This window comes from Triplophysa rosa, linkage group LG22, assembly GCF_024868665.1.
Source record: "Triplophysa rosa linkage group LG22, Trosa_1v2, whole genome shotgun sequence".
NCBI classification, from domain to species: Eukaryota; Metazoa; Chordata; class Actinopteri; order Cypriniformes; family Nemacheilidae; genus Triplophysa; species Triplophysa rosa.
In genome coordinates, this window is record NC_079911.1 from 1 (window position 1) to 19,756 (window position 19,756).

The window sequence follows — 19,756 nt, forward strand, 5'->3', positions numbered from 1 at the left end:
TGTGGAAATAAATAAATGTATAAATAAATAAATGAAAAAATAAATAAGCGTGAAAAAATATATAATTACCCATAAATAAGGAAATAAAAGTATAAATACTCATTTATTTTTGCTTTTTTACATTTCTTCATGGATTTATTTTTGTATTTATTTATTTTTAATATTGTCACTTTTGGAATTCCATAGAGGGTGGGGACAAAGACGCGACACCGGCGAGAGAGGATATGGAAGGCCAACAGGGCCAAAACGCCTCTCTCCACGTGAAACAAGGGATCCTGCCGTGATTCTGCCACAAGATCAAGAAAGACATGACAAGATGGGGAACCCCTGCCTCAAGGAGCGACATCCTGACGCTCCTCAAGGTGACTAACAGGACAAGACAGACTGAGACACTATCTGCGTTTATATGGACACATTGGATTGAATTTAATCAGATTGTGTAATCCGAATGTAGTGTTTACATAAACAATAGATTAAATTTACGGATTGATGTGTGTGTTTATATGCTTAAAGTGGATTAAATCTTTTGACATGCGCACAGCGCATGAATGGGTCTTTCCCGCTGTTTCAGGATGCAGATACTACTATCCTTTCTCGTGCCACTATTTTACTTTTTAAAAAATAGACTTGATAATTTACTATTTGGTATTCTAATTAGAAGGCGACGCGAAGATGAAGCTTTATTCCGTGCTGCCTTGATTTATACAACTTTAAAGTCTGTGGATGCGGGTTCGAAGCAAAGACTGGTGGGAAAACGTTGTTCTTTCCCACTTCACAGATGATGAATGGAAGGAAATTTTCATAATGACTCGACAGTCATTTATGAGACTCTGTACGATGGTGGAGGGGTACATGGCACCCGATGATATTACCGTGAGAGCACCAATACCGCTAACAATGCGAGACGCAATCGTGCTCGGTAGCTGTACAGAGTACCGTGTCATTTCTAATCAGTTTGGGGTCCATAAAAGCACGGTGAAGAAATTTGTTTACTTGTTCTGTAAGGGCATGGTGCAAGGACCGATAAAGCAGCTGATTTGGGTACCAAATGAGGAGGAGGCAACGGAGATCGCTAGAAGGTTTCAGGAAGCACACAACATCCCGCAAATAATGGGACTTAAAGATGGCACACATATTCCCATCCTTCCTCCTTCAGATGGGTACAAGGACTTTGTCAACAGAAAAGGGTGGCCGTCTTACGTCTTGCAAGCGGTTGCTTCACAAATCATGGTAAGTAAATTCATTTTTAGCATGACATAATTTTGACATGTATTTTTTCAAAATAATAAACAATTAAAAACTATTAATGAATAAATCATCTGCTTTTAAAAAAGCATTATGACACTATGTGGGAAGAACAGTATTTATTTTATAAATAATGAAAAAAATATTAGAGAGATTAGTAGCACAGCAATTTTTACAAAAACTAATTATACTTTATTTTCAGTTTTTGGAGCATCAGCTGTAAAATGCCTGGCAGCGCACATGATGCCAATGTGCTGCGCCAGTCTGATCTCTTCCAAAGATGTCACCTGCTGCCAAAGGTGAGGCTTGTGACATTTTTACTTTTTAGTATAAGAGAACATGAATTAAATAATGTCTCACCTTATTATTTTTTTAGGGTGTGAAAAACATCGAGGGACAGGACACGAGACTTTTAATAGTCGGGGATCCTGAATACCCACTCCTCGACTGGCTCTTGAAAGGGTACACAAACTCTGCACGTTTAACCCCAGAACAAGAATCTTTTAATGTGTACCTGAGCTCACTACGGGTAGGAGTTGAAAACACCTTTGGGATGTTAAAGTCAAGATGGAGGGTGGTGTTAAAAAGGAGTGATTTTCACTTTTCCATTATGCCGGCTGTGACTGCCACCTGCTGTGCACTACATAACTTCTGTCAGAATGAGAAGGACAATACCAACAGCAGGTGGTTGGAAGAGGCTTGTGACCTCAATGCCATGTATCCTCAGCCTAACCAGCCAGTGAATGTGAAGTACAGTGCAACTGGAAACAATGCAAGAACAGCTCTCACAACTTCTATGTCAAACCACTTTCCCCTATGTGCAGGGTATTTCCACTAAATGAAGCCACTTAAAAACAACACTGCGTTGAAAAGGTAAGACACTTTTAATAAAGAACAGTTTGACACATTTGAAAAAGTTCTCTCTCACAAGTGCAAAAGGTACCCATTTCTAAAACACAACTAAAATGTTAATCATGACATGTGCAAAAAAGTTTGCCTAAGCTGCAAATACAACTTTCTTTGCAAAACTACAACATTAAAGTTACAGGTGTCAACTCAAATTGAAAAAAAAAACTTGCCATAACTGGCAATAAAACTTACAAAAACACCCCAAAACAAATGGCTAACACAACAAGAGCCTGACTGTTTTTTTTTTCTCTCTCATCTAACCCAGATCGTGTAGGCTATGGTCAGAGCTACAGTTTCTGCTGCCATCTGGGCTACTATGGGAGTGGTACATTGGCCTATTGTAAAACTGGCCCATGTATTGCTGTTGAGGCTGCAGAAAAGGCTTTGGAGGCTGTCCCGGGAAAGGAGGAGCTGCTTGGTAGGGTTGAGGAACAATACTCCATCAATAGACCATCAAAATATCCAAGACCATCAAATATCTTTCCTAACAGACATTCAGTTGAGCGAGTGCTTTCTTCCATAAACCTTGAAAGTAACATCTCATCACGTTGTTGATTTCTCTCTTGGTGGTGTTCAATTCTATCCAAGAAGGATTTTTGTTCAGCTGACCAAACCTGCATGAGTTTAGCATTAGCATAAGCATAACATTTTTTCCCTAAAAAATGAAAATATATGCATTATTTCAAATGTCTGATTGCAGTGACAATCAAAAGAACACATAATACCTGTTTGTTTACATATTACCTAATATTCATGCATCTGTTAACTAAAACATACTGCAACGTACATTTAAAAAATGACAATAGGTATATGACAACATTAAGTTCTTCTTATTGTGTGTCACAATAACATAAAGTTCCACTAACTGTGTGTGTGTTTCTCTATAAACACAAGAAACTGCTTTTTTATTTTGAGAAATTGCATACAAACCATGTGTTGTTCTGTTAAGCACTTAACAGCCAAGTAAAACTAAAAACTTTGTAAAACCTTCCTGTTTTTCGATTAATAAAGAATGGTGGGAAATTGGTGGGAAATGAAGCAACATAAAAACTTATAAGCAGTAACTTGATAAACAGTAATCGAATGAATTGAGTGCATAGATGTAAATAAATGTAAATGCACTAAAAAGGCAAATGTATTTAAAATGAATGACTCAGCATTAAACCCACTCTTTTTTGCAGCCCTTTCTTGGCCTTCACCGGTTTGTGCTCAATACTGCATTTAAATGTGGAGGTAGTTGCACATGTGTTAACTCGCTGTTTATTCAACTCAAATGTTCCTGAATTCATCAACAGTACTAATGGACAAATAAAATATATACATTATGTTTAGTGACTTAAGTAAATATGTTAATTTACATGACTTATATGTATCTATGCAAGCAGTGAACGATGCTTTGTACCACATGTTAACAGACGTAAGCTACATTACTGTGATGTGTATTTCATGTTGTGATGTGCTCATTTGCAATACTTATCGAGAAAATGTCAGGTCACATGTTACACAGACATTAAAAAGCATCTTTAACATCCGTATGGTTTACGTTAAGTCTACTTCGAAGACGCGTGTGTGCGTGGAACGCCCCTTTAAGCTAGACATACAAACCCGATTCCAAAAAAGTTGGGACACTGTACAAATTGTGAATAAAAACAGAATGCAATGATGTGGAAGTTTCAAATTTCAATATTTTATTCAGAATACAACATAGATGACATATCAAGTGTTTAAACTGAGAGAATGTATCATTTTAAGGGAAAAATAAGTTGATTTTAAATTTCATGGCATCAACACATCTCAAAAAAGTTGGGACAAGGCCATGTTTACCACTGTGTGGCATCCCCTCTTCTTTTTATAACAGTCTGCAAACGTCTGGGGACTGAGGACACAAGTTGCTCAAGTTTAGGAATAGGAATGTTGTCCCATTCTTGTCTAATACAGGCTTCTAGTTGCTCGACTGTCTTAGGTCTTCTTTGTCGCATCTTCCTCTTTATGATGCGCCAAATGTTTTCTATGGGTGAAAGATCTGGACTGCAGGCTGGCCATTTCAGTACCCGGATCCTTCTTCTACGCAGCCATGATGTTGTAATTGATGCAGTATGTGGTCTGGCATTGTCATGTCGGAAAATGCAAGGTCTTCCCTGAAAGAGACGACGTCTGGATGGGAGCATATGTTGTTCTAGAACTTGGATATACCTTTCAGCATTGATGGTGCCTTTCCAGATGTGTAAGCTGCCCATGCCACACGCACTCATGCACCCATACCATCAGAGATGCAGGCTTCTGAACTGAGCGCTGATAACAACTTGGGTTGTCCTTGTCCTCTTTAGTCCGGATGACATGGCGTCCCAGTTTTCCAAAAAGAACTTCAAATTTTGATTCGTCTGACCACAGAACAGTTTTCCACTTTGCCACAGTCCATTTTAAATGAGCCTTGGCCCAGAGAAAACGCCTGCGCTTCTGGATCATGTTTAGATATGGCTTCTTTTTTGACCTATAGAGTTTTAGCCGGCAACGGCGAATGGCACGGTGGATTGTGTTCACCGACAATGTTTTCTGGAAGTATTCCTGAGCCCATGTTGTGATTTCCATTACAGTAGCATTCCTGTATGTGATGCAGTGCCGTCTAAGGGCCCGAAGATCACGGGCATCCAGTATGGTTTTCCGGCCTTGACCCTTACGCACAGAGATTGTTCCAGATTCTCTGAATCTTTGGATGATATTATGCACTGTAGATGATGATAACTTCAAACTCTTTGCAATTTTTCTCTGAGAAACTCCTTTCTGATATTGCTCCACTATTTTTCGCCGCAGCATTGGGGGAATTGGTGATCCTCTGCCCATCTTGACTTCTGAGAGACACTGCCACTCTGAGAGGCTCTTTTTATACCCAATCATGTTGCCAATTGACCTAATAAGTTGCAAATTGGTCCTCCAGCTGTTCCTTATATGTACATTTAACTTTTCCGGCCTCTTATTGCTACCTGTCCCAACTTTTTTGGAATGTGTAGCTCTCATGAAATCCAAAATGAGCCAATATTTGGCATGACATTTCAAAATGTCTCACTTTCAACATTTGATATGTTATCTATATTCTATTGTGAATAAAATATAAGTTTATGAGATTCGTAAATTATTGCATTCCTTTTTTATTCACAATTTGTACAGTGTCCCAACTTTTTTGGAATCGGGTTTGTATTAAAACACTGCATTTTCACAGCAAAATCACAAATGTACTTTACTATGTAGCATCTTACAGGTTAACTTTACGCTACAGCACTTTAACAAATGCGACTGCAACGCAAAGAAACGCGTTGTTGGCTAGTAATACTCACTTTTGAAAACACCTGCCTCGCAGTTCTCCGCTATGCTCCTGTATGAACTTATCCTGTCCCGTGGGCTCATGGGATATAGTAGTATCCCAAGGATCTGTCGCTGGGTGCTTCAGAATGTGGGCGTAACCAGTAAGACATCCGCGAATTTCTCACCTACTCTTTTATGAATACTGAGGATTGGGACATACTATATTGTTTTCTCATACTATAGGTAAGTAGGTGGTTTCGGACGCCACAGTAGTATACACACGTCCAAATCTCGCGAGAAATAGTGCACCAGGCGTAAATTTCTCGCCTACTGTTTTATGAATACTGAGGTTTGGAACATACTACTCTTTCGCCTACTGCTTTTTGCCTACTATATAGTACGACAGTATGCGGTTTGGGACGCAGCGAAGATCTTCTGGCTTACTTGAAAAACAACAGGCAGGTGTATTTCATTAGGGTTGAGCTGAACTCTGCAGGATAGTAGATCTCCAGGAGCAGGATTGGGCACCCCTGATCTATTGTTAATATGGTTATTTATATCTGCAGTAGACAGATAAAAATTGCTTCACAATTAGGAGTCATTAGATCTTGGGAAAATAGTAAAATATTTGAATTACAAAAAATTATTTAATCTAAACATGTACTATAATCTATGACTAAAATATCTTGATATCAATGCTAAACCAATATCACGACAAAAGCCTAAACTAAATCTTAATGCTACAGCATATAATGACATTCTAGAGCAGGGATCTCCAACCCTGTTCCTGGAGAGCTACCTTCCTGCAGACTGCAGCTCCAGCCCTGTCTTCAGCACACCTGTCTGTAATTATCAAGCAACCATGAACACCTTGATTAGACGCTTCAGCTGTGTTTGATTGGGGTTGGAGCTGGAGACCTCGTTCTAGAGGATTGTGTGCTTCTAATTTTATAACAGCAGTTTGGGCAGGACCCTTTTCTATACCATGACAATTCATGATTTGTCGGTCTGGTTTCACTGGCCCAGTTGTCAGAATCAATTCCTGGAGGGCTGCAGCTCCAACCCTAATCAAACACACCTGATTCATCTCATCAAGGTCTTCAGGATTATTAGAAACTTTCAAGCAGGTGTGGGTTGGAGCAAACCTCTGCAGACCTGCGGCCCTCCAGGAACTGAGCTTGACACATAACAAATGGTAGTTGACAGTTATGTTTGCATGTTGTTTCTATATGATGTATTGTCATTATTTTTAAGTTAGATATAACTATATCATTTGTGAGGGGAAAAAAGTATTTTGTAAAAAAAAGTTTATAAAATGCTCTAACATCTTTATCATCTTCACCCTAAACTTTAGGAAGAACCAGTCTGTGATCTCCTAAAATGCATAGATCGAACTCTGGCCATCTGACCATCACCCTAGCTACCTCATGTGCAAACAACGTTTCATGCATGATCTGCATACTGTCCATGACAAATGTAATTTTAGTTCCCTTCGAGCTTATTAAGACTTGCATTGAGTTCTCTTATTTGTGACTATACACATGGTGCTTTCAGACGTTGTTATAGGCTTAATTGATTTCCTTTTCCAATACTAGAGATGAAAAGTGTTATGATGATCAGCTCAGGCTCTTGTGCAGTAATATAATGAGCAGGTGATCAATGTCAGCTGTGCTGTATTTGGACACCTGCTGCCGTTATGCAATCATAAACCGTAGGTTAAAACCATTTGAACAAATTAGTCAATATTTGTTTGTTCCGGTGCTTTGGAACAAACGGCTAGGTGATTGTAGCAATTTTAATACAGGACATTGTCCCAAACTCAAGGCTGTGATCTTGCACTTAAATACCATGGTATAAATGTATTCGTTATGAATCATGAGGGACATGAGATGATATAAACTACATATAATAATCAGGAATTGCATTTTTATGCAGGCTTGCTGTCAGGTTAACCTGCTGGCAGTTGTATGAATCTTTTCCATGATGGGATAAAGAACCAGAGGCTGTTTAAGTGTTCAATGTGTACAATAAGAATAACAAATATGAGGTCATCTTGTGGGAATGCCTTTATTAAAATGTTAATGAAAAGTGCACTTTCTGAAATGTGTTTTTAACTTGAACTAAGCAAAGACACAATGTAAGTGCAGGTTCCCCTCGTAAATGATACTACAAAATGGACAGGTAAGACTGTGGCTATGAATTACCATATGCAGCGAATATATTACGTTTTCAATAGAATTGTACAAGAAATGTCAACAAATGAGTTCATGATGAAGCTCTTCGTCTGCACTTGCTCGGGATCCCGGCCGGCGCGATATGCCGCACATGTTGAATGTTTGGAGACCTCGTATAGACATCTGGCAGAGATATGGCAGACATCTTCTTTATCAATGTTCAAAGCCGATCTACAGACGATGAAAAATTGCTATAGTTCTTCTGATAAGATGGAAGGATCTTCCGTAACTCGCCAACAAAAACACACACGATCAACCTCCACTTTTAAATCATGTCTTTGGATGCAGATCAGAAGCGTCCGTTTTTACAATAGTGATGTTATTGACATATCTATTGATTATTGAGGTAAACAACACAATTATATCAGTCAAATTCCTCGTTACTTCAGTTTGTTTAGTGTGTGAATGTGTGTGAATCAAACTGAATACGAGTGTATGGAGGGAGAGAGAGCAAGAATTTGTTACTGTTGTGTTGTGTTGTGTTGTTTAACCCTTGACAAAATGTTAAACGTGTGTAGAACCATCACATACTGTGTTGACTTGACACAATTATTTACAATATTATCACGTGTAGTATTAACACAATGTCTATAGTCATGTCATGGTTATTGATGTCATGACCATACGGTATATTGTGTCACACCTGATGTCAGTGATGGAAAACTGGTCTTGTGAAAGTGAAGTCGATGTGAATCTGTTGTGTTTTCTTTTTGCAGAGAAAATGATTCCGAACAAGTTTAGGCGTTTAAGGCCCATCATCAACACCACAGAACAACAAACTTGTTCAGGTGAAGTTTGGCATCTTTATTTAAAAAAGGTATTGCTTGAAAGGAAAAGTGCATGAAGCTTCTTCTTGAAAGCCATATTTAAGATAAAAATATCCTTTTGCAGGTGTTGATGCTTTACGGCCACACCCACCTGCTGGGAAAAGACCTGTGCCACCACCCGTCCCAAAAAGTAGAGCTCGGTGTAGCGTCTGTGGCAAAATTCCATCTTTCGGTGAGTTAGACATTAAACCAGCGTGCCAACTTTGAAACGTGTCATATTATAAGAGAGGCTTGAGGGTGAAGTAAAATACACGATGTACACGTTAACGGTTTCAACACGAAAGAAACCTGATGTTATTTCGCTGTTAGACAATCCAGCCCCCAAAAGAATCCTGTTCCTCAACATCCCAGACGACAAACCGAAAAGTGTGTGGACACTAACTGAGGAGAGCTGTTTCACACACCATATCATAAGAAGAAGAGACGGTTGCAGCGTCTGCGGATCCATTCCAAATATTGGTGAGTTGGTTAAAACGACATTAAACCAAATATTACAAATTGTAATATTTTACAAGAGGCTAGAAGGTGAAGTCAAAAACACACGATGCATACTAACTGTTTCAATCTGATGTTTTGTCGCCGTTAGTCACCCCGCCGCCAAAGAAAATCCCATTCCTAAAGGTCACGGATAGCAGATGGAACCGTGCGTGGAATCAGTCCGTCGCACGGCACATGGGTGAGCTCATAAAACCTTGAACCGCTGTGCTACATTCCCAATCGTTCGAATGAAACAATCCTTGATCGAGTGTGAAGTAAATCATGACTATTAACATGAAATATTAATGTTGCTTAGCAGGTGGCGTGCTGCCTCCGCTGAACCCACAGGAAAAGCCCCCAACATATCATGTATTTCACTCGTTGTTGTATTTTTTTCTTAAAAATACATTTGTATCCAACAAATCATCTTCTTACAAAACGTATTAAATATCTCTTGTTCCTGCTTTGTTTGAACAGCGTCCTCATGTCCGTCGGCGCGTCCTGGAGGAGGAAAGACATGAAAACGAAGATGATGTGAGGAGTTCTATTCAGAAAGCTGAAGCGGAGTAAGACCCTTCTCATTCGTATGATTTCATGAAATGCATTTGTTGATATTGGTGGTTTTTGTGTCAAAACAGATTTCCAAACACGTGTTGCCATTAACCCTAATAATCAAGAGAGGTTTTAATATGATAGAAAGGTGCGCGCACACAGATCTGATGTGTCCATCATAGAGTCGTTTGCTTCAAGCATCTTGTTCATATGGATTCATGCTGTCTCAGCTTTTGGTCTCTTCATGTGATCTCACATCTCTGTGTGGGCCTCACGTTCTGCTGTAGGAAAAAACTTCACATAATTATTACTGTCAAAGAGAAAACGTGAATTGTGTCTAAGACCACAGGACATGAAAATGAAGATGAGCGGAGTGACGTCCTGTACGCCTCACTTCATACTCCTGAATCAAACTTGCCTGAACTTATTGAGAAATGCATCGTGATTCTGATCGTAACGATTTATTTCACAGGGCTCGGAGTGTTAGGATTGCCCTTGGGGATAATTTCATAGTCCTCAGTGGATGGAATGAGAGGATAAATAAACAAGAAATGCAAGTAGACGCATCACACATCTAAATATACACAAGTATTCTTCTTCTGTTTCCTTACGTTTCAGTTGTACACAGACAGTGCTGCTAAAACATGTTTTACCGTTTGTTAATGCCATCACTGTTATGTGATCCGATTGCAGTGAACTCCAGAGTCTCGAGAAAGAATCCGAGACATTCGACGTGTTGCAATGTCAAGTTTTTCAAAGCCTCCCACCTGAGCTGCGGGAAAGTTTCGTCTGGGACCCAGATGAAACCAACCCAGAGGTGTGTTTGCTCTTTTCTTCTTTAAGTGGGATGGAACGCTGTGCTTTCATGTGATTTTGTTCTGAGGGAATGTTTTTCTAAATGTGTGTTTGTGTAAAACAGGATCAGCAGACTGGACACCCGGAGCACATGATGCTGCTGAAAACGATGTGAGTTGTAACGACGGCAACTCTCTCATTGATTTCACATCAGCAACAGTGCTAGAATGTGTTTCTCTTTAACCTCTGACTTGTGTTTTTTGTCTAGAAAAGAAGAGTTGGACACAATAGCTGTGCACCAGAAGGCCATCGCTGGTGAGATGATGAGCATGAAAGAGAAACTGGAAAGACTGAGGATGGAATGGAAGATAACGTACTGGAAGAGGGACGAGAACTTGGTAAGAGCTCAAACTATAGTGCACATATACTCGTACACATCTAAATGCTGAACACGTTAAATCTCTGTGTTGTCAATCATGATGTTTTGCTCTTGTCTTATAGAAATTGCTGGAGAACATCAATTTCAAAATAAGGAAGCTAAGAGATTCTCTCGAGGCCCTCAGAATGAGTCGCATGGAGCTCATGAGAACTGTCAGAAAGTCAGGTAAGATCAACGGAATATCATCGCTAGTAATGCATTTAAACCTGCAGATTAAGACACATCATGAAAGATCACTCGCTCTCTCTTTCACAGTGAAGTGAACAGACACGCAACAACTGCAAACCTGGACACAGCAAAAAACTTCTTGAGATCAGGGAAGTAACAAGACCAATACCCTACTAACATGCTAGCATACTGTGTTGCTAAGGTATGCTAGCTTGTTACTAGGGTATTGCAGCTGGTAAATATGTGTTGCTAGGGTGTTGTAGCTGGTAAATATAGCGTTTCATCTGGTTGCTGTGTGATGAGGTTTTTAAATTGTTAACCATGTTGCTAAGGTATGGTATCTTGCTACTAAGCTATTTCGTCTGTTAAGTAGGTGTTGCTAGCTGGTACAGTATTTAGGTAGGTGTTGCTAGAGTTTTGTAGTTACATGTAGTCATTTAGCAGACCCTTTTATCCAAAGAGACTTACAGAGAGTTCAGGGTTTGCAATAAGCGATATGTCATACAGGAGCAATAATACAATAGGTGCTAATACAAAGTTACTAGTTTCGACAAAAGCCAGACCAATACCTGTTGAGAGGAAGAGAGAGGGGTAGTGTTTTTTTCTTTTCTCTAGTTGGTTACTAGTGTTTAATCTGGTTGCTATGTGTTGTTAATTTTCTTTAGCTATTAACTGTGTGTGGGTACAGTATGCTAGCTTGTAACTAGGCTTTTTCGGTTTGTAATTAGGTGTTGCTAGGGTGTTTAATCTGGTTGCTGTATGTTAGGTTTTTCAGCTGTTTACTGTGTGTTGCTAAGGTATGCATCTGGTTGCTAGGGCATTTATTCTGGTTGCCATATGTTGTTAGGTTTTTAAGCTGTTAACTGTGTGTTGCTAAGGTATGCTATAGCTTGTTACTGGGGTATTTTGTCTGGCAAATAGTAGAGCTGTGCAAAAATATAGACGCTCAATCTGCGGATACGGACCGGGAGGGAATTCGTTCCGGGCCCGCCAAAGTCAAATCATACCACCAACTGACGTAGATTTGTGGGGGTGTGGTTACACAAGGCATTTCAGGCAGGTCTGAGTGAGCGTTCGCTTTCAGATAGAATGACTCTTTTGTTCCCACACTTTCATTTCTGCCATTTTACGTGTCTAACACATGCATGGGCAACTTATAACACACCAAAGACACAGAAAAACATGTATTTGCGCCATATGACCCCTTTAAATAAAACGAATGCTGTTTGTATTCTTCATGCGTCGCAACCCACAGTTACTTGGCTATTGCGGTGCATTAGACTGGAGTCCTTTTTAAAGGGATCAAATGGCACTTGGTGTGTTATAAGTTGCCCATGCATGTATTACACACGTAAAATTGCACAGAACGCATCTTTTGTTCCCACACTTTCATTTATGTAAAAGCCAATGCTCACCCCGACCTGCCTGAAACGCCTCATGTAACCACACCCCCACAAATCTACATCAGTTGGTGGTCTTATTTGACTAAGGCCGCCCAAATGTATTCGCAAGTAAGGTGGGCGTACCGGTCAGTACAATTGAAGAGGAACCTGATGTTCCAAGTATGGTAGGAGGCATTACATTTCTGTCACATGCTTGCAGTATTCCACCAATCACTACACACTGGTTAACTGGCCAATCATAGCACACCTTGCTTTTCAGAGCCATGAGCTTTGTTAAAAATCTGCGTGTTTCAGAGAGGCGGAGCAAAGAGGAGATGCAATCATGCACGGTGTGTGGAAAATACAGTGTTTTTAACCTTAAATCGTGTATACACATTGCATTACATCTAAAACAAACAATAATATTCCTTTTAGCTGTGTCACCCAAGGCCGGACTTACCATTGGCCTTGACTGGGCTCCAGCCCAGGGGCCCCGCCCTTCAGGGGGCCCGCCTGCTGTCGTTAATTTGATTTGTTTAGTTATATGCCAGTAATTTTATTTTTCATTTAAACTTTGTGCATTGGCCTACCAATGTTCAATAGCACTGCCTTATGTAAGGAACGATGTCATTTAATTGGCTAATCGTTCCGTCAGTCATGTTGGCGTTTCCTGATTGGTCATTTTTGGATTCTATCCGTTACGTTTACCGCAGTTGAAACCTGTCTGCTCATTAAGACGTTTGTTCTAATGGCTGACAAGCGCAATCGCAGTGCCGCGCTTAAAGAAAACCAAAAACTGAGAGACAAGAACGCGAAAGAACAGCATTTAGGAAATAATGATTCTTTACACCCATGGCACCACACCTTGATCTTTAGGCAGAGAATCCAGAGCATACCTGTCACCATCTCCCGCCAGGCCGCCACCCTCCGGTTTTATTTCAGTTATTTCTCCTTTGAAACTCGCGGACCGACGTGGCTGGCGCCCGCCTTTGGTAGGCGAAGTTGAACGGTAGCCGAAGTAGAGTAGAGAGGATTCACATCCCCGCGAAAAACTTTCTCTTATTACACCGCTATATGATTCCACTCCGCGTTTTCCATTTGACGCTCGCGCCTCACAGTCTGTGTCCGCTCACTGAAGACGACAGATCGGTTCATCGACAGGTAGATGCAGTAGAGTCTACTAGCTGTTGTTGTTGTTACACTTTCTTTGCTTTTACAAAAAACGTGTTATGAAAAGTGTTGTGTTCTGCAGACATCTCTGAATAAAAACAGGTAATATAGAGTTTATTTCTAATATTTCCCGTTCTGTGGCCATAAGCGGTTCTTGTAAATAATACGCAAACACTGTTAAATCCATCCATGTAAATAAAAAATGAAAACATTCTGCTAACTAATAAACAAAGTTAAAACAACCGAACTACGGGACGCGTGAAGGGACAAACTGCGTTTAGATAGTTATTTCATTTCTGACGTTGAGATCTCTGGCAAAATGTAAATGCTAAATTAAGATGATACCTTGCAGATATACCATTCATGGATTCATGGCCTGTGAGCTGCATTAAACTGTCTCTTAGATTTACATTTAAGAATTTGACATTAAAATGATGTTATGTTAGTCATAAAGTAATTAAAAGAATTTATAACAGAGGGGTGCCCTATTTGCCCTGCACAACCTCAGTTAACTAGACTTTACAAAACTATGGACCCATCTCATTATTATGAAACTATTTAAGCCATAATAAGACGTTTCATCTCATTATATGAATACAATTTTAATGTGCATTTCAAACTCATAGATCTGTCATATGCTTTACTGATGGAATTGCAATAGAATACTAATATATTTTTAACACTTTACACCGTTGCATTTGTTAACATTAGTTAAGCATTAGATTACATGTCTGCATTTGTTAATCTTTATTTTCAGTATTTACTAATATTTTTAAAAACATGCACCTGAACTAACATGAACAATTGTATTTGGCATTAACTAACAATAAACAAGATTAATAAATGCTGACAACTGTATTGCTCATTGTTGGTTTCATGTTAATGCAGGTGTTCTCAAATTTTAGATCCAAGACGTATAATCTCTCAACATCCTCGAGAAATACAGGGAGAACACACACATTTGTTCCTTTTTAGTAGTTTTCTTATTATGGATCAATAAATTTAATTTTAAAATACATAATGGTAGGGCTGTATGATTATGTCAAAAACTATATTAGTCCCCTTGATATTGTAATGTTGATTATTAATGTTGATTGGATTTTACATTTAAGTATGTTTGAAACGTCCTACACGCTATAAACGCACCACTTGTGGCTCCCACTGTCAAAACAAGCATTACAAACGTGTAAACCAATGAACACGTGTCATTGTTAGTCATTGGAGAAAAATAACATTTACTAATGCTAACAAACACATGATTTAAAATGGTACGAGAGCCCCGAAAACAACTCAAGCCCAGGGACCCCCATCCTCCTAAGTCCAGCCCTGGTGTCACCCCTTTAAAGAATAACAATGACACTTTGGTTCCCGCATTAATTGTGCTTTCACGGATGCGACACCGGTGCGTTTACAGCGTGGATGGAGATCACGTTCATGGTACTTCGACAAATGCGCAACCGTGAAGTTTATGGAGCGCGCGTTCATTCATTATGCTTTCATAGATGCGCGAACGGTGTGTTATATTCCGCGGATTCAGCGCGGATGAACCAGGCGTTTCATACTGCCTGCTTTGATTTTTTTTTTTAAATGTAATGTAATGCACTGCAACAGCCAAGTGACTTTGGATTGTATTGGATAATTTTAGATTAGATTAGATTAAACTTTATTGTCATTGCACATGTACAAGGCAACGAAAGGTGACCTCTGCATTTAACCCATCCAGAGAGTAGTGAACACACGTACCCCCGGAGCAGTGGGCAGCTATCACTGCAGCGCCCGGGGAGCAAGTAGGGGTAAAGTGCCTTGCTCAAGGGCACCTCAGTTGTTACCCGCCGGCCCTGGGAATCGAACCGGCAACCTTCTGGTCATGAGTCCGACTCTAACCATTAGGCCACGACTGCCCAATGCCGGAGACCACTGGCATGACAAAGGCTTCTGTGTGTTCCATTTTTTGCACTTTCTTGTTATTTTAACATCACGCAATATTATCTGACTTCAATAGATAAATACATACTATACATAGACATAATATAATAAATGTATTATATTATGTGAATTTGATTACTATCTTAATAATAATCATGAAATTTAGGTCAGCATTTGATTCTCCTGCTTTAGTCGAAATTATACTTGTTCATTCGGATTGCTATTCCTATGTCGCTCAGTCTCACACCGGCTGTGTCTACGCAGATTTTATGGTCACAAACTTGTGAGTCTTGCCTACTGGCAGAGGTAATGGGCTTTATGCATGCGTGACTTCTGCGTTTCACGGTCAGAACCCTAGGCAATTTCCGGTTGGGGAGACTTAAGCCCTATTCGCACGGGATTAGTATTACCTGGGGACCTCTGGTCATTTGTAATAATTGCAGAGGTTGTCTGTGATCTTAATCCCTTGGGAATCGGCCATGTCTGTAATTTGTAAAGTAAAAATTCCCCCACAAATCACCTACCATAATTTGACGAACACCGAGGTCCTGTGATAATATTAGTCCCATGCGAATTGGCATCTCTGTGATTTGGCGGGCTCATGTATCATTTTTCAAGGTTTTATCCACCAGGGGTGGAAACTTGTCACCTTTCGACGAAATTCGCCGTTTTCACCTTGAAATAGGTCATTCACATGAATCGTTTAGATCTGTAAAAAAAATCGTGGGGGGGGGTCGTCGGTCGTCGTCATTGTATCTGCGAGTCATCCGTCTCATGTCACCTGTAGCGTTTTTTTTCCCCTGTTGGCAAAGTGATGGACCCGCCCTACTTTGCCTCTGATTGGCTCGCCTTAATGTTCTTTCCCTCATCATCCAACCAATCTCACTCCTGAAGCCTCACTTTCAGATGCTGCAGGCAACTGGTTTTACGTAGCCTCTGGAAATATGGACAGTGTTGCCAACTTGGCGACTTTGTCACTAGATTTAGCGACTTTTCAGACCCCTTTAGTGACTTATTTTTCAAAAAGCGACTAGCGACAAATCTAGCTACTTTCTGAATGAGCCTTGGCGACTTAGCGAAACATTCTGCTTCACATCTATTGCCCCGCGAAAGAGAGTTTTTGCCTTCCCAGCGCAGCACCGCCTCTGTTCAGTGAGCGGCAGGGAGAAGCAGCACATTCAGTTCAGACCGCACTGACGCGTGAATGAGAGAGGCATGTACAAACAGTGTTTACAAGAACTAATCACTTATTGACCTTGTTTGAGCATTTATGATTTAAAACGCGATGACTGTATGGACACATGAACACAAATGGACTTTAGCTGTTCAACGAAAGTGACTGCTAGTTTTAAGTGGTTGAGTTCACTCACTATTACATAGTTTTTTTATGTCTGCCAACAGAAGCAGAAAAATAAGTCATTAAGAGCCTATTTATTGTGCATTTGGGAAGCAGACCTGAAGCGCTTAGCTTGTCAGATACTACGTGATGACGTCACTGATATGCAAACTAGCGCGTGACGTCATCTGGCGACATTTAGCGACTTTTCGGGTAGGCTTTAGCTACTTTCCATTGAAAAGAGTTGGCAACACTGCGTAAAACATGAAGGAACAAGCTAACGGTAAGCAACTTATTTTTGAAGTAAATGATGGTTAGATTAGCCTGTTTGTAGTCAGCTAAATTAAGTTCGCTGGACGGAATGCATTTGTATCTGCTGTAAATTATGGTGTTCCAGTTTAAATGGTGATTACCGCCTGAGGCTGGGTTTATTTTTTTGGCGCGAGGCTTCCGTTGTGATGGCTATGAAGATTGTAAGTTACGTTATCGCTACAGTAGTTCGCTAACGTTACCCTTTGCAAAAATGCTTCTCAGTCTCAACCTTAACATTTGTCTCACATATCAGTAAGCTATTACTCATATTACGACATGAAGTCGATTTGAGAACTGTTCGAGCTACAAGTAAAGCACAACGTGTAATGTACAGTAATATTAGTATCACTCAGCTCAAGTGTCAGCCTGTAACAGCCTGTTTCATGACGGAGAAACACCTCACGTTTAGCCCGTCAGCCGCTTCAAAAATTTGAGTGCTGAAATGAAGATTTACAGTGGTTTATTTGCCCTGACTAAGTTCATGTAACATCTTAACAACAATCCTTGTTGATTTTAGACCGTAGTTGTCGCTCAAACGTTTTTTAATCATATAAAGGTGTTTATCCTTGAATGGTGCACTGCAAAAAATGCTTTCCTACTTAGAGTTTTTGTCTTGTTTTCTAGTCCAAATATCTGAAAATTCTTAAATCAAGAAGCATTTTCTAGCAAAGTAAAAAATATTGTCTTGTTTTCAGAAAAAAAGTCACAGTTAAGTGAGTTTTACCTTAAAACAAGCAAAATAATCTGCCAATTGAGTAAGCAAAATAATCTTAAATGATTTTGACATTTGGTTTTTTTTTTCTGAAAAAAAAAGATTTGATTTAAGAATTATTAAACATTTGGACTGGAAATAAGACCGAAATGTAAGAAAAGCATTTTTTGCAGCGTGTTACATTTTCTCCCTATAAACTAGTTTGACTTGCCTTTGCGTGTGAAATGTGCTATGTGAATTAACTTGCCTTTACCTATGTTGGCATTTAACTAGCGGGGCGGGGCTCGGGGCGGGGTTTAGTTTGTCACCTTTTTCACCCTTGACAAGTTTTCACCCCTGATCCACCGTTTGCAAATAATGGAGGCTGTTTTGAAGTGTTTTGATATTATTTTGGTTGTTTATTTATCATGGAAACTCTCGTAACATTTGTGTCCCGCGATTGCGGTGATCTTCTGTCTGGTTCGCGGGTCTTAAATCCTGACAGGTACGGTCATATATCATTTAACACCACACAACTAGGATATACAAACTATACACAAACGCCTTGCCATCACATCGGGGAAATAAGTCAGTAAATTTGAGTAAAATCATCCCGTGCGAATGCGCCACATGAAATACAGATGTGGGGAGGTCATTTCTAAATCACACGAGGTCCCCAGATAATGCTAATCCTGTGCGGATAGGGCTTAAAAGTAGAGAGAAATGGAAAAATGAGAAAATAGTTGAATTTAGCAGATGCTGTACATTGCTGCACACAGCAGTGGTATATAGAAGTGCTGTTTTACCGTATTTGAAATGATACTTTCATAAGTTAACATTTCGTTATAACATTCAAATACGGTAGATATGTATGTTGTGTTTATTTCTCCGTCTGTAGCACTTTAAATTGATGTAGATTTCATTTTTAGTCTGCCTTTGCACTACTTATACAGTACAGTTAAGTGCATTTATATTTGGACACAGGCATATTTTTCATAAATTTGTCTCAGCATGCCACCAGAATAAGGAGCGTAACATATCAATCCCAAATACACAAATATTGTGGAGAATTTAAAACGGGTCGCACGTTAGTTGGTGTGGACAGCTTGGCACTGGCCTTGCAATAATTACTTTTGTTATTTTTTTATATTCTTTTTTTTAAGATATTTCTTCAGCTCCTTGCGCCCCAAAGAAAATCCGAACGGACTACACAAACACTGGTAGGACTTTTTTAAAGAAATAGTACCCATAAATTATCTTTCTCTCTTCTTGTTTTCAACCTAGCCTAACCGAGTGTAGCATCTGTGGCTTTTCTACGATCACACCGTGTTCTAAGAAACAGTTCTAAGAACGGTAAAGAAGGGTTACAGTTCTATTTCCACTTGAATCCGTTGGTTTGGCACGGCACAATAAGAAATAGTTTTTGGCACAGAATTCTTAGTATGGTTGGCTAACCATGCTGGTAGAATGTGTTTAGTGACATTGCCACATGCGAACACAAAGAACAAGTAAAAAGGAGTCCTAAAAACAAATATTCTACATTTACACATTTTACATTACATCTCATAACTTGTGCTACCAATGCAATAACTGGCACGTTATATTGCAAAGAGCTTTGTGGACAATGAGACCAGAACCATAGCAGTTTGGTTGGATTTGCACGGAATATAATTGTAAGGCAACAGAACGTTTTGGGCTGATGGTGGGAAATAGGCTTATAGTACCACTAGCTACCATTCCTTAAACTGCAAACCAATGTAGAACACTTGACCAAAGTGTTTTTGATACTGGTTAATGACCTTTTTTCTGAACTTTTATTAAACATTAATCCAGAAAGTGCATACTGATTATGTGCAGATGTACACGAATTAGTCATGTTTAACTAATAGTGTAGCAAGTATTAGTCGACTTGGCAAAAAAATAGATTTTTACATTTATTCTGGCCATTAGTTTCTGGTGTGCTGGAAACAAATAATAGTAGAAATAAATTACA

General features: G+C 39.6%; 1 long non-coding RNA gene across 1 annotated transcript; it reads left to right on the top strand.

Annotated features, from left to right (window-relative positions):
* Positions 1-53: 53 nt before the first annotated feature.
* On the top strand, positions 54-4,828 carry LOC130546211 (uncharacterized). The gene is made up of 5 exons (XR_008961754.1): positions 54-362; positions 1,006-1,230; positions 1,448-1,544; positions 1,622-2,118; positions 2,420-4,828. It is a non-coding gene; the product is annotated as an uncharacterized LOC130546211 (long non-coding RNA).
* Positions 4,829-19,756: the final 14,928 nt, after the last annotated feature.